The sequence below is a fragment of the Nuphar pumila genome, chromosome 13 (assembly GCF_984573655.1).
Source record: "Nuphar pumila chromosome 13, dmNupPumi1.hap1.1, whole genome shotgun sequence".
NCBI lineage: Eukaryota > Viridiplantae > Streptophyta > Magnoliopsida > Nymphaeales > Nymphaeaceae > Nuphar > Nuphar pumila.
In genome coordinates this window covers 42,088,205-42,105,571 of record NC_143261.1, presented here as the reverse complement: position 1 = coordinate 42,105,571, position 17,367 = coordinate 42,088,205, and positions in this window count along the sequence as shown.

The window sequence follows — 17,367 nt, the reverse complement described above, 5'->3', positions numbered from 1 at the left end:
CAAACATGCATATATGTGTTCTAACGCTGTCAAAAAAAATTATAGCACTTCGATCATGTATATATGTGGTCTAAGGCTGTCAAAAAAAAATCATAGTGATTCAATCATGTATATATGTGTTCTAAGGCTATCAAAAAAAGTTTCATAGCGATTGAATCATGCATATATGTGTTCTAAGGCTGTCAAAAAAATTTTGTAGTGACTCAATCATGCATATATGTGTTCTAAGGCTGTCAAAAAATTTGTTAGTGATAAATCATGCATATATGTGTGCTAAGGCTGTCAAAACATATTCATAGTGATTCAATCATACTTATATTTGTTCTAAGTCTATCAAAAAAAATTTATAGTGATTCAATCTTGCATATATGTGTTCTAAAGCTGTCACAAAAATTTCACAGTGATTCAATCATGCATATATGTGATCTAAGGCTGTCAAAAAAAAATTGTATTGAATCAATCAAGCATATATGCATTGTGAGTCTGTCAAAAAAATCTCATAGTGATTCAATCATGCATATATGTGTTCTATGGTTGTTAAAAAAATTTTAAAGTGATTCTATCATTCATATATTTGTTCTAAGGCTGTCACAAACTTTCAATGTGATTCAATCATGCATATGTGTGTTTAAGGCTGTCAAAAAAAATCTATAGTGATTCAATCATGCATATATACGTTCCAAGGCTATAAAAAAAAATTCATAGTGATTGAATCATGCATATATTTGTTTTACGACTATAAAAAAAAATCATAGTGATTTAATCATGCATATATATGTTCTAAGTGTGTCAGCAAAATTCCATAGTGATTCAATCATGCATATATGTGCTCTAAGTCTAACAAAAAAATTCATAGTGATTCAATCATGCATATATGTGGTCAAAGGCTATAAAAAAAAATTCATAGTGATTTAATCATGCATATATGTGTTCTAAGTTTGTCAAAAAATTTCTCAGTTATTCAATCATGCATATATGTGTTCAAAGGCTGTCAAAAATATTTCATAGTGATTCAATCATACAGATATGTGGTCTAAGGTTGTCAAAAAAATTTCACAGTGATTTAATTATGCATATATGTGTTCTAAATCTCTCAAAAAAAAAAATCTAGTGATTCAATCACGCATATATGTGTTCTAAGGTAGTCAAAATAATTTCATAATGATTCAATCATTCGTATATGTGTTCTAAGGCTACAAAAAAATTTCATAGTGATTAAGTGAACCAAATTTGTGTTCTAAGGCTGTAAAAAAAAACTCATAGTGATTAAATAATGGATATATGTGTTCTAAGCCTGTCAAAAAAAATTTACAATGATTAAATCGTAGTCATCAGTGGTCTATGGGTGTCAAAAAAGTTTCGTAGTGATTCATTTATGCACATATGTGTTCTAAGGCTGCCAAAAAAAATTTATAGTGATTCAATAATGCAGATATGTGTTCTAAGGTTGTCAAAAAAAAATTGTAGTGATTCAATCATGCATGTATATGTTCTAAGGCTGTCAAAAAAATTTTGTTTTGATTCACTCAAGCATATATATGTTCTAAGGCTATCATAAAAATCTTATAGTGATTCAATCATGCATATATGTGTTCTATGTTTGCCAAAAAAATTCATAGTGATTCAATCATTCATATATGTGTTCTAAGGCTATAAAAAATTTTCATAGTGATTCAAGCATGCATATATGTCTTCTAAGGCTGTTAAAAAAAATTCATAGTGATTATATCCTGCATATATGTGTTCTAAGGCAATAAAAAAAATTCATAGTGATTCAATCATGAATATATATGTTCTAAGGTTGTCAAATAAGTTTCATAGTGATTCAATCATGCAGATATGTGTTCTAATGCTCTCATAAAAAATTTACAGTGATTTAGTCACGCATATGAAGGCTGTCTAAAAAAATTTGCAGTGATTTAATCACGTATATGAAGGCTGTCAAAAAAAATGTTATCGGGATTCAATCATGCATACATGTGTTCTAAGGCTATCAAAAAAAATTCACAGTGATTCAATCTTGCTTAAATGTGTTCTAAGCTATCAAAAAAATTTCTAGTGATTCAATCACGCATATATGTGTTCTAAGGTTGTCAAAACAATTTTGTAGTGATTCAATCATGAATATATGTGTTCTGATGCTGTCCAAAAAAATTTATGGAGATTCAATCATGCATATATGTGTTCTAAGACTGTCAAAAAAACTTCATAGTGATTCAATCATACAGGTATGTGTTCTAGGGTGGTCAAATAAATTTCGTAGTGATTAAATCATGCAGATATGTGTTCTAAGGTTGTCCAAAAAAACTTATTGTGATTCAATCATGCATATATGTGTTCAAATGCTCTCAAAAATAATTTATAGTGATTCAATCAAGCATATATGTGTTGTAAGGTTGTCAAAAAAAAAATATAGTGATTCAATCATGCATATATGTGTTCCAAGGAAGCAAAAAAAATTTATAGTGATTCAATCATGCATATATGTGTCCTAAGGCTATCAAAAAAATTTCATAGTGATTCAATCTTGCATATATGTGTTCTAAGGGTGTCAAAAAATATTAATAGTGATTAAATCATGCTTATATGTGTTTTAAGGCTGTCAAAAAAATTTCAAAGTGATTAAATCATGCATATATGTGTTCAAAGGCTATCAAAAAAATTTCATTGTTAAGTTTGTCAAAAAAATTTTACACTGATTTAATCATGCATATATGTGTTCTAAGGCTGTAAAAAAAAATTTATAGTGATGCAATCATTCATATATGTGTTCTCTAAAAAATTTCATAGTGATTCAATCATGCATATCTGGGTTCGAAGTCTGTAAAAAAAAATTGTAGTGATTGAATCATGCATATATGTGTCTTAAGGCTGTCAAAAAAAAATCATAGTGATTCAATCATGCATATTTGCGCTCTTAGGCTGTCAAAAAAATTTCACAGGGATTCAATCATGCATATATGTGTTCTAAGGCTGTCAAAAAAAATTTATAGTGATTCAATCAGGAATATATGTGTTCTAAGGCTGTCAAAAAAAATTCATAGTGATTAAATCATGCATATATGTGTTTCAAGGCTGTCAAGAAAAATTCATAGTGATTCAATCATGCATATATATGTTCTACAAGTGTCAAAAAAAATTCATAGTCGTTCAATCATGCAGATATGTGTTCTAAGGTTGTCAAAAAAAATTTATAATGATTCAATCTTGCATCTATGTGTTTTGATGCTATAAAAAAAATTATAGAGATTCAATCATGCATATATGTGTTCTAATGCTCTCAAAAAAAATTATAGTGATTCAATCACGTATATATGTGTTCTAAGGCTATAAAAAAAAATTCATAGTGATTTAATCATGTATACATGTGTTCTAAGGCTGCAAAAAAAAATTTGAGTGATTCAATCATGCATATATGTGTTCTAAGCCTGTCAAAAAAAATTCATAGTGATTCAATCTTGCATATATGTGTTCTAAGGTTGTCGAAAAAATTTTAAAGTGATTAAATCAAGCATAAATATGTTCTAAGGCTATCAAAAAAATTTCATAGTGATTCAATCATGCAGATATGTGTGCTGAGGTTGTCAAATAACATTATAGTTATTCAATCCAGTATATATGTGTTGTGATGTAATCAAATTTTTTTTATAGAGATTCAATCATACATATAATTGTTCTAAGGTTGTAAAAAAAAATCAGTCATTCAGTCATGCATATATGTGTTCTAAGGCTGTCAAAAAAAATTCATAGTGATTCATTCATAAATATGTGTTCTAAGCCTGTTAAAAAAATTTCATAGTAATTGAATCTTGCTTATAAGTGCTCTAACGCTGTCAAAAAAACTTTCACAGTGATTCAATCATGCATATATGTGTTCTAAGGCAGTCAAAAAAAATTCATAGTGATTCAATCATGCATATATGTGTTCCAAAGCTGTCAAAAAAATTTCATATTGATTCAGTCATACATATAAGTGTTCTATGACTGTCAAAAAAATTTCATAGTGATTCAATCATGCATATATGTGCCCTAAGGCTGTCAAAAAATTTTTATAGTGATTCAATCATGCATACATGTGTTCAAAGGCTGTTAAAAAAAATTCATTATGATTCAATAATGCATATATGTGTTGTACGACTGTCAAAAAAATTTATGGTGATTCAATCTTGTAGATATGTGTTCTATGGTTGTCAAAAAATTTTCACAGAGGTTCAATCATGGATATATGTGATCTAAGGCTATCAATTTTTTTTTATTGTAATTCAATCATGTATATATGTGTTCTAAGGCAGTCAAAAAACTTTCATAGTGATTCAATCATGCATATATGTGTTTTAAGATTGTCAAAAAAAATTTATAGTGATTCAATCATGCATATATGTTTTCTAATGCTCTAAAAAAAATCTAGAGATTCAATCACGCATATATGTGTTCTAAGGTTGTCAAAACAGTTTCATAGTGGTTCAATCATGCATATATGTGCTCCAACACTGTAAAAAAAAAATTATAGTGATTCAATCATGTATATTTGTATTCTGATGTTGTCAAAAATATTTTATAGCGATTCAATCATTCATATATGTGATTTAAGACTGTCAAAAAAATTTCATACGGATTCAATCATGCATATATGTGTTCTGAGGTTGTCAAAAAACATTATAGTGATTAAATCCAGTATATATGTGTTGTGATGCAATCCAAATTTTTTTATAGAGACTTAATCATACATATATGTGTTCTAAGGTTGTAAAAAAAAATCAGTCATTCAGTCATGCATATATGTGTTCTAAGGCTGTCAAAAAAAATTCATAGTGATTCATTCATGCATATATGTGTTTTAAGCCTGTTAAAAAAATTTCATAGTAATCGAATCATGCATATATGTGCTCTAACGCTGTCAAAAATATTTCACAGTGATTCAATCATGCATATATGTGTTCTAAGGCAGTCAAGAAAAATTCATAGTGATTCAATCATGTATATATGTGTTCCAAGGCTGTCAAACAAATTTCATATTGATTCAATCATGCTCATAAGTGTTCTATGACTGTCAAAAAACTTTCATAGTGATTCAATAATGCATATATGTGCCCTAAGGCTGTCAAAAAAATTTCATAGTGATTCAATCATGCATACATGTGTTCTAAGGCTGTTAAAAAATTTTCATTATGATTCAATAATGCATATATGTGTTGTACGATTGTCAAAAAAATTTATGGTGATTCAATCATGTAGATATGTGTTCTAAGGTTGTGAAAAAAATTTCACAAAAATTCAATCATGCATATATGTGATCTAAGGCTATCAAAATCTTTTTAATATAATTCAATCATGCATATATGTGTTCTAAGGCAGTAAAAAAACTTTCTTAATGATTCAATCATGAATATATGTGTTCTAAGATTGTCAAAAACAAATTTATAGTGATTCAATCATGCATATATGTTTTCTAATGCTTTAAAAAAATTCTAGCGATTCAATCACGCATATATGTGTTCTAAGGTTGTCAAAACAGTTTCATAGTGATTCAATCATGCATATATGTGCTCCGACACTGTAAAAAAAAATTATAGTGATTCAATCATGCATATTTGTATTCTGATGTTGTAAAAAATATTTCATAGTGATTCAATCATGCATATATGTGTTCTATGGTTGTTAAAAAAAAATTAAAGTGATTCTATCATTCATATATTTGTTCTAAGGCTGTCACAAAATTTCAATGTGATTCAATCATGCATATGTGTGTTCTAAGGCTGTCAAAAAAATTCCATAGTGATTCAATCATGCATATATACGTTCCAAGGCTGTCAAAAAAATTTCAGTGATTGAATCATGCACATATGTGTTCTACGGCTATCAAAAAAAAAATCATAGTGATTTAATCATGCATATATATGTTCTAAGTGTGTCAGAAAAATTCCATAGTGATTCAATCATGCATATATGTGTTTTAAGTCTAACAAAAAAAATCATAGTGATTCAATCATGCATATATGTGGTCAAACGCTATAAAAACAATTTCAAAGTGATTTAATCATGCATATATGTGTTCTAAGTCTATCAAAAAAATTCTCAGTTATTCAATCATGCATATATGTGTTCAAAGGCTGTCAAAAATATTTCATAGTGATTCAATCATGCAGATATGTGGTATAAGGTTGTCAAAAAAAATTCACAGTGATTTAATTATGCATATATGTGTTCTAAATCTCTCAAAAAAAAAATCTAGTGATTCAATCACGCATATATGTGTTCTAAGGCAGTCAAAATAATTTCATAGTGATTCAATCATTCGTATATGTGTTCTAAGGCTACAAAAAATTTTCATAGTGATTAAATGAAACAAATATGTGTTATAAGGCTGTCAAAAAAAACTCATAGTGATTAAATAATGGATATATGTGTTGTAAGACTGTCAAGAAAAATTTACAGTGATTAAATCGTAGTTATCAGTGGTCTATGGGTGTCAAAAAAGTTTCGTAGTGATTCATTTATGCATATATGTGTTCTAAGGCTGTCAAAAAAAATTTATAGTGATTCAATAATGCAGATATGTCTTCTAGGGTTGTCAAAAAAAAATTGTAGTGATTCAATCATGCATGTATATGTTCTAAGGCTGTCAAAAAAAATTTGTATTGATTCACTCAATCATATATATGTTCTAAGGCTATCATAAAAATCTTATAGTGATTCAATCATGCATATATGTGTTCTATGGTTGCCAAAAAAATTCATAGTGATTCAATCATTCATATATGTGTTCTAAGGCTATAAAAAATTTTCATAGTGATTCAAGCATGCATATATGTCTTCTAAGGCTGTTAAAAAAAATTCATAGTGATTATATCCTGCATATATGTGTTCTAAGGCAATAAAAAAAATTCATAGTGATTCAATCATGCATATATATGTTCTAAGGTTGTCAAATAAGTTTCATAGTGATTTAATCATGCAGATATGTGTTCTAATGCTCTCTTAAAAAATTTAAAGTGATTTAGTCATGCATATGAAGGCTGTCTAAAAAAAATTGCAGTGATTAAATCATGAATATATGTGTTGTAAGGCTGCAAAAAAAATTCATAGTGTTTCAATCATGCATATATGTGTTTTAAGGCTGTCAAAAAATCATAGTAATTCATTCATGCGTGTATGTGTTCTAAGGCTGTCAAAAAAAATTCATAGTTATTAAATCATGCTTATTTGTGTTCTAAGGCTATCAAAAAAAATTTATAGTGATTCAACAATGCATATATGTGTTCCAAGGCTGTGAAAAAAATCTCATAGTGATTTAATCAAGCATATATGTGTTCTAAGGCTATCAAAAAAAAATTGTATTTTATCAATCATGCATCTATGCGTTCTAAGGCTATCAAAAAGATCTCATAGTGATTCAATCATTCATATATGTGTTCTATGGTTGTTAATTTTTTTTTATAGTGATTCAATCATTGATATATGTGTTCTAAGGCTATCACAAAAATTTTATAGTGATTCAATCATGCATATATGTGTTCTATGGCAGTAAAAAAAAAATTGTAGTGATTCAATCATGCATATATATGCTCTAAGGCTGTCAGAAAAATTTTGTAGTGATTCAATCATGCATATATGTGTTCAGAGGCTGTAAAAAAAAATCATAGTGAGTCAAGCATGTATATATGTGTTCTAAGGCTATAAAAAAAAATCATAGTGATTTAATCCTGCATATATGTGTTCTAAAGCTGTCAAAAAAATTCACAATGATTCAATCAAGCATACATGTGTTCTAAGGCTGTCAAAAATATTTCATAGTGACTCAATCAAGCAGATATGTGTTCTAAGGTTGTCAAAAATTTTTTATAGTGATTCAATCATACATATATGTGTTCTAATGCTCTAAAAAAAATTATAGTGATTTAATCAAGCATATATGTATTCTAAGGTTGTCAAAAGAAATTCATAGTGATTCAATCATGCATATATGTGTTCTAATGCTGCAAAAAAAAATCAAAGTGATTCAATCTTGCATATATGTGATCTAAGACTGTAAAAAAAAAAATTATATTGCTTCAATCTTGCATATATGTGTTCTAAGGCTGTCAAAAAAAATTCATAGTGATTCAACCGTGCTTATATTTGTTCTAGGGCAGTAAAAAAAAATTCATAGAGATTAAATCATGCATATATGTGTTCTAAGGCTGTCACAAAAATTTCATAGTGATTCAATCATGCATATATGTGTTCTAAGGCTATAAAAAAAATTCATAGTGTTTGAATCCTGCAAATATGTATTCTATGTCTGTCAAAAAAAATTCATAGTGATTCAATCATGCATATATATGTTCTAACGCTGTCAGAAAAAATCAATAGTGATTCAATCATTCATATATGTGTTCTAAGGCTGACAAAAAAAATCATAGTGATTCAAGCATGCATATATGTGTTCTAAGCCTATAAAAAAATCATAGTGACTTAATCATGGATATACGTGTTCTAAGGCTGTCAAAAAATTTCACAGTGATTCAATCATGCATATATGTGTTCTAAGGCTGTCAAAAAAATTTTATAGTGATTTAATCATGTATATATGTGTTCTAAGGCTGTCAAAAAAAATTCATAGTGATTCAATCATGTAGATATGTGTTCTAAAGTTTTAAAAAAAAAATTATACTGATTCAATCATGAATATATGTATTTTAATGCTCTAAAAAAAATTTATAGTCATTCAAATATGCATATATGTGTTCTAAGGCTGTCAAAAAAATTTCATAGTGATTTAATTAATGCATATATGTGTTCTAAGGCTGCAAAAAAATTTCATAGTGATTCAATCATGCATTAATGTGTTATAAGGCTATCAAAAAAGTTTTATAGTGATTCAATCAAGCATGTATATGTCCTAATGCTCGAAAAAAAAATTCATTGTTATTCAATCATGCACATATGTGATAGAAGGCTGCAAAAAAAATTTATAGTGACTCAATCCTGCATATGTGTGTTCAAAGGCTGTCAAAAACAATTTGTAGTGATTCAATCATGGGTATACATGTTCTTAGGCTGTCAAAAAAATTTTGTATTGATTCAATCATGCATATATATGTTCTAAGCTGTCAAAAAAATCTTATAGAGATTTGATCAGGAATATATGTGTTCTAAGGCTGTCAAAAAAAATTTATAGTGATTCAATCATTCATATATGTGTTCTAAGGCGCTCAAAAAAATTTGGTAGTGATTCAATAATGCATATATGTGTTCTAAGACTGTCAAAAAAATTCTATAGTGATTCAATTATGCATATTTGTATTCCAATGCTCTAAAAAAAAATTCATGGAGATTCAATCCTGCATATATGTGTTTTAAGTCTGTCAAGAAAATTTAATAGTGATTGAATCATGCATATATGTGTCCTACGTTTGTCAAATAAATTTCATAGTGATTAAGTCCTGCAGATATGTGTTCTAAGGTTGTCAAAAAAAAATTATGGTGATTCAATCAAGCATATATGTCTTCTAATGCTCTCAAAAAAAATTTATAGTGATTTAATCATGGATATATGTGTCAAAAGGCTGTCAATAAAATTTTATAGTGATTCAAACATGACATATGTGTTGTAAAGCTGTCAAAAAAATCTCATAGTGATTCAATCATCCATATATGTGTTTTGTGGTTGTCAAAAAAGTTTCATAGTGATTCAATCATTCATATATGTGTTCTAAGGCTGTTAAAAAAAAATCACAGTGATTCAATCATGTATATATGTATTCTAAGGCTGTCAAAAAAAAATTGTAGTGATTCAATCATGTATATATGTGTTCTAAGGCTGTCAAAAAAAATTGTACTGATTCAATCATGCATATATTTGTTCAAGGCTGTCAAAAAAATCTAATGGTGATTCAATCAAGCATATATGTGTTCTATGGTTGCTAAAAAAATTTCATATTGTTTCAATCATTCATATACGTGTTCTAAGGCTCTCAAAAAAAATTTATTGTAATTCAATCATGCATATAAGTGTTCTATGGCTGTCAAAAAAAATCCATAGTGATTCAATCTAGCATATGTCTTCTAATGCTCTAATGCTATTAAAAAAATTCAAAGTGATTCTATCCTGCATATATATGTTCTAAGGCTGTCAAAAAAAATTTATAGTGATTCAATCATGCATATATGTGTTCTACGGTTGTAAAAAAAATTCATAGTGACTCAATCATGCAGATATGTGTTCTAAGGTTGTCACAAAAATTTGATAGGGATTCAATCATCCGGATATATGTTCTAAGGTTGTCAAAAAAAAATTATAGTGATTCAATCACGTATATATTTGTTCTAAGGTTGTCAAAAAAAATTCATAGTGATTCAATCAAGCATATATATGTTCTAAGGTTGTCAGAAAAATGTTATCGGGATTCAATCATGCATACATGTGTTCTAAGGCTATCAAAAAAATTTCAGAGTGATTCAATCTTGCTTAAATGTGTTCTAAGGCTATTAAAAAAATTTCTAGTGATTCAATCACGCATATATGTGTTCTAAGGTTGTCAAAACAATTTTGTAGTGATTCAATCATGAATATATGTGTTCTGATGCTGTCCAAAAAAATTTATGGAGATTCAATCATGCATATATGTGTTCTAAGACTGTCAGAAAAACTTCATAGTGATTCAATCATACAGGTATGTGTTCTAGGGTGGTCAAAATAATTTCGTAGTGATTAAATCATGCAGATATGTGTTCTAAGGTTGTCCAAAAATTATTGGATTCAATCATGCATATATGTGTTCAAATGCTCTAAAAAATAATTTATAGTGATTCAATTAAGCATATATGTCTTGTAAGGGTGTCAAAAAAAATTTATAGTGATTCAATCATGCATATATGTGTTCCAAGGAAGCAAAAAAAAATTATAGTGATTCAATCATGCATATATGTGTCCTAAGGCTGTCAAAAAAAAATCATAGTGATTCAATCTTGCATATATGTGTTCTAAGGGTGTCAAAAGATATTAATAGTGATTAAATCAAGCTTATATGTGTTGTAAGGCTGTCAAAAAAATTTCACAGTGATTAAATCATGCATATATGTGTTCAAAGGCTATCAAAAAATTTTCATAGTTAAGTTTGTCAAAAAAATTTTACACTGATTCAATCATGCATATATGTGTTCTAAGGCTGTAAAAAAAAATTTATAGTGATGCAATCATTCATATATGTATTCTCTAAAAAAATTCATAGTGATTCAATCATGCATATCTGGGTTCTAAGTCTGTAAAAAAAAAATATAGTGATTGAATCATGCATATATGTGTCCTAAGGTTGTCAAAAAAAATTCATAGTGATTCAATCATGCATATTTGCGTTCTTAGGCTGTCAAAAAAATTTCACAGGGATTCAATCATGCATATATGTGGTCTAAGGCTGTCAAAAAAAAGTTATAGTGATTCAATCAGGAATATATGTGTTCAAAGGCTGTCAAAAAAATTTCATAGTGATTCAATCATGCATATATGTGTTTCAAGGCTGTCAAAAGAATTTCATAGTGATTCAATCATGCATATATATGTTCTACAAGTGTCAAAAAAATTTCATAGTCATTCAATCATGCAGATATGTGTTCTAAGGTTGTCAAAAAAAATTTATTGTGATTCAATCTTGCATCTATGTAATCATGCATATTTGTATTTTAATGTTGTCAAAAACATTTTATAGCGATTCAATCATGCATATATGTGATCTAAGACAGTCAAAAAAATTTCATAGTGATTCAATCATGCATAGATGTGTTCTAAGGCTGTCAAGAAAATTTCATAGTGATTCAATCACACATATATGTGTTCTAAAGCTGTCAAAAAAAATTCACTGTGATTCAATCATGCAGATATTTGTTCTAAGGTTGTCAAAATTTTTTTACAGTGATTCAGTCATGCATATATGTTTTCTAAAGCTGTCAAAAAAATTTCATAGTGATTCAATCATGCATATATGTGTTCTAAGGATGTCAAAAAAAAATTATAGTAATTTAATCATGCATATATATGTCCTAAGCCTGTCAAAAAAAATTCACAGTGATTCAATCATGCATATACGTGGTCTAAGGCTATCAAAAAAATTTCATAGTGATTCAGTCATGCATATATGCGTTCTAAGGCTGTCAAAAAAAAATCATAGTGATTCAATCATGCAGATATTTGTTCTAAGGTTGTCAAAGAAAATTCACAGTGATTCAGTCATGCATATATGTTTTCTAAAGCATTAAAAAAAAATTCATAGTGATTCAATCATGCGAATATGAGTTCTAAGGCTGTCAAAAAAATTTCATAGTAATTTAATCATGTATATATGTGTTCTAAGCCTATCTAAAAAATTTCACAGTGATTCAATCATGCATATATATGGTCTAAGGCTATCAAAAAGAAATCATAGAGATTCAATCATGCATATATGTGTTATAAGGCTGTCACAAAATTTTTATAGTGATTAAATGATGCTTATTTGTGCTCTAAGGCTGTCAAAAAAAATTCATAGTGATTCAATCTGGAATATATATGTTCGAAGGGTGTCAAAAACATTTTGTAGTGGTTCAATCATGCATATATGTTTTCTAAGGCTGTCAAAAAAAAAATTCTATTGATTCAATCATGCATATATGTGTTCTATGGCTGTTAAAAAAAATCTCATAGAGATTCAACCATGCATATATGTGTCTATGGTTGTCAAAAAAATCTCATAGTGAATCAATCATGCATATATGTGTTCTAAGGCTGTCAAAAAAATTTTGTAGTGATTCATTCATTCATATATGTGCTCTAAGGCTGTCAAAAAAATTTAATAGTGATTGAATTATTCATATATGTGTTCTAAGGTTGTCAAATTTATAGTGATTCAATCATGAATATATGTGTTCTAAAGCTATCAAAAGAATTTCCCAGTGTTTTAATTGTCAACTTTTTTTTATAGTGAATCAATCATGCATATATGTGTTCTAAGGTTGTAAAAAAAAATCCATTGTAAGTCAATCATGCATATATGTGTCTAAGGTTGTCAAAAAAAAATCATACTAATTCAATCCTGCATATATGTGTTATAAGGCTGTCAAAAAAATTTCATTGTGTTTCAATCAAATGTATTTGTGTTCTAAGGTTGTCAAAAAAATCTATAGTGATTCAATCTTGCATATATGTGTTTTTAGGCTGTCAAAAAAATTTCATACCGATTCAATCATGCATATATGTGTTGTATGGATGTAAAAAAAAATCCATAGTAATTCAATCATGCATATATGTGATCTATGAATGTCAAAAAAAATTCATAACAAGTCACTCATGCATATGTGTGTTATAAGGCTATAAAAAAAATGTATAGAGATTTATGCATGCATATGTGTCTAAGGTTGTCAAAAAAAATTCATAGTGATTCAATCATGCATGTATGTGTTCTAACGTTGTCAAAAAAATTTGATAGAGATTCAATCAATTATATGTGTCCTAAGGTTCTCAAAAAAAATTTATACTGATTCAATTATTCGTATATGTGTTCTAAAGTTGTAAAAAAAAATTTATAGTGATTCAATCATGCATATATGTGATCTAATGCTATAAAAAAAATTCATAGTGATTCAATCTTGAGTATATATTTTCTAACGCTGCCAAAAAAAATTCATATTGATTCAATCTTGCATGTATGTGTTCTAAGGCTATCAAAAAAATTTCATAGTGGAATAATCATGCAAATATGTGTTCTAAAGCTGTCAAAAAAATTTCATAATGATTCAATCCTGCATATATGTGTTCTAAGGTTGTCCAAAAAATTTTATAGTGATTCAATAACTAATATCTGTGTTCTAATGTTGTCAACAAAATTTTGTAGTGATTCAATCATGCATGTATGTGTTCTAAAGCAGTCAAAAAAGTTTCATAGTGATTCTATCATGCATATAAGTGTTCTATGGTTGTGAAAAAAAAATCATAGTGATTAAACAAAGCATATATATTTTGTAATGCGGTAAAAAAAAATTCCTAGTGAATCAATCATGCATATATGTGTTCTAATGGAGTAAAAAAACAAATTAGTGATTCAATCATAAATATATGTGTTCTAAGGTAGTTAAAAATGTTTCATAGTGAATCAATCATGCATATATGTGTTCTAAGGCTGTCAAAAAAATTTCATTATGATTCTATCAGGCATATATGTGTTCTAAGTTTGTCAAAAAAATCATAGTGATTCAATCATGTATATATGTGTTCTAAGGCTCACAAAAATAATTCATAGTGACTCAATCAAGCATATATGTGTTGTCAAGAAAATTTCGATCTTATATGTATGTATTCTAAGGCTCTCAAAAAAATTTCATAGTGATTTAATATTTCATGTACGTGTTCTAAGGCTGTAAAAAAAAATTTAAAGTAATTTAATCATACATATATGTGTTCTAAGGCTGTCAAAATTTTTTTATAGTGAATCAATCATGCATATATGAGTCATATGGTTGTCAAAAAAAAATTATAGTGATTCAATCATCCATATATGTGTTATAAGGCTGTCAAAAAAAATTATAGTGATTCAATCATATATATATATATGTGTGTTCTAAGGTTGTCAAAAAAATTTATAATGATTCAATCATGAATATATATGTGTTCTAAGGTTGTCAAATTTTTTTTATAGTGATTCATGATATATATATATGTTCTAGGGTTGTCAATTTTTTTTTATAGTGATTCAATCACGCATATATGTGTTCTAAGGCAATCAAAAAAATTTCATAGTGATTCAATCATGCATATATGTGTTCTAAGGGTGTAAAAAAAAATCATAATGATTCAATCCTGCAGATATGTGTTCTAAGTTTTTCCAAAAAATTTTATAGTGATTCAGTCACTAATATTTGTGTTGTAATGTTGTCAACAAAACTTTTGTAGTGATTCAATCATGCATATATGTGTTCTAGGGAACTCCAAAAAGTTTTATAGTGATTTCATCATGCATATGTGTGTTCTATGGCTGTCAAAAAAAAATCTTAGTGATAGAATAAAGCAAATATATTTTCTAATGCATTCAAAAAAAATTCTAGTGAATAAATCATGCATATATGTGTTCTAATGGAATATAAAAAAATTCTAGTGATTCAATCATTCATATATGTGTTCTAAGGCAGTTAAAAATGTTTCATAGTGATTCAAACATGCGTATATGTGTTCTAAGGCTGTCAAAAAAAATCCATTATGATTCAATCATGCAGATATGTGTTCTAAGGTTGCCAAAACAGTTTCATAGTGATTCAATGATGCATATATGTGCTCGAACACTGTAAAAAAAAAATTATAGTGATTCAATCATGCATATTTGTATTCTGATGTTGTCAAAAATATTTTATAGCGATTCAATCATGCATATATGTGATCTAAGACTGTCAAAAAAATTTCATAGGGATTCAATCATGCATATATATGTTCTGAGGTTGTCAAAAAACATTATAGTGATTCAATCCAGTATATATGTGTAGTGATGCAATCAAAAATTTTTTATAGAGATTTAATCATACATATATGTGTTCTAAGGTTGTAAAAAAAAATCAGTCATTCAGTCATGCATATATGTGTTCTAAGGCTGTCAAAAAAAATTCATAGTGATTCATTCATGCATATATGTGTTTTAAGCCTGTTAAAAAATTTTCATAGTAATTGAATCATGCATATATGTGCTGTAACACTGTCAAAAAAAAATCAAAGTGATTCAATCATGCATATATGTGTTCTAAGGCAGTCAAGAAAAATTCATAGTGATTCAATCATGTATATATGTATTCCAAGGCCGTCAAAAAAATTTCATATTGATTCAATCACGCATATAAGTGTTCTATGACTGTCAAAAAACTTTTATAGTGATTCAATCATGCATATATGTGCCGTAAGGCTGTCAAAAAAATTTCATAGTGATTCAATCATGTATACATGTGTTCTAAGGCTGTTAAAAATTTCTCATTATGATTCAATAATGCATATATGTGTTGTATGACTGTCAAAAAAAATTATGGTGATTCAATCATGTAGATATGTGTTCTAAGGTTGTCAAAAAAATTTCAGAGAGATTCAATCATGCATATATGTGATCTAAGGCTATCAATTTTTTTTTAATGTAATTCAGTCATGCATATATGTGTTCTAAGGCAGTAAAAAAACTTTCTTAATGATTCAATCATGCATATATGTGTTCTAAGATTGTCAAAAAAAAATTATAGTGATTCAATCATGCATATATGTTTTCTAATGCTCTACAAAAATTCAAGTGATTCAATCACGCATATATGTGTTCTAAGGTTGTCAAAACAGTTTCATAGTGATTCAATCATGCATATATGTGCTCCAACACTGTAAAAAAAAATTATAGTGATTCAATCATGCATATTTGTATTCTAATGTTGTCAAAAACATTTTATAGCGATTCAATCATGCATATATGTGATCTAAGACTGTCAAAAAAATTTCATAGTGATTCAATTATGCATATATGTGTTCTAAGGCTATCAAGAAAATTTCATAGTGATTCAATCACACATATATGTGTTCTAAAGCTGTCAAAAAAAATTCATTGTGATTCAATCATGCAGATATTTGTTCTAAGGTTGTCAAAAAAATTTCACAGTGATTCAGTCATGCATATATGTTTTCTAAAGCTGTCAAAAAAAATTCATAGTGATTCAATCATGCATATATGTGTTCTAAGGATGTCAAAAAAAAATTATAGTAATTTAATCATGCATATATGTGTTCTAAGCCGGTCAAAAAAATTTCACAGTGATTCAATCATGCATATACGTGGTCTAAGGATATCAAAAAAATTTCATAGTGATTCAGTCATGCATATATGCGTTCTAAGGCTGTAAAAAAAAAATCATAGTGATACAATCATGCAGATATTTGTTCTAAGGTTGTCAAAGAAAATTCACAGTGATTCAGTCATGCATATATGTTTTCTAAAGCATTCAAAAAAAATTCATAGTGATTCAATCATGCAAATATGAGTTCTAAGGCTGTCAAAAAAATTTCATAGTAATTTAATCATGTATATATGTGTTCTAAGCCTATCAAAAAAATTTCACAGTGATTCAATCATGCATATATATGGTCTAAGGCTATCAAAAAGAAATCATAGAGATTCAATCATGCATATATGTGTTATAAGGCTGTCAAAAAAAATTTATAGTGATTAAATGATGCTTATTTGTGCTCTAAGGCTGTCAAAAAAAATTCATAGTGATTCAATCAGGAATATATGTGTTCGAAGGGTGTCAAAAACTTTTTGTAGTGGTTCAATCATGCATATATGTTTTCTAAGGCTGTCAAAAAAAAAGTCTATTGATTCAATCATGCATATATGTGTTCTATGG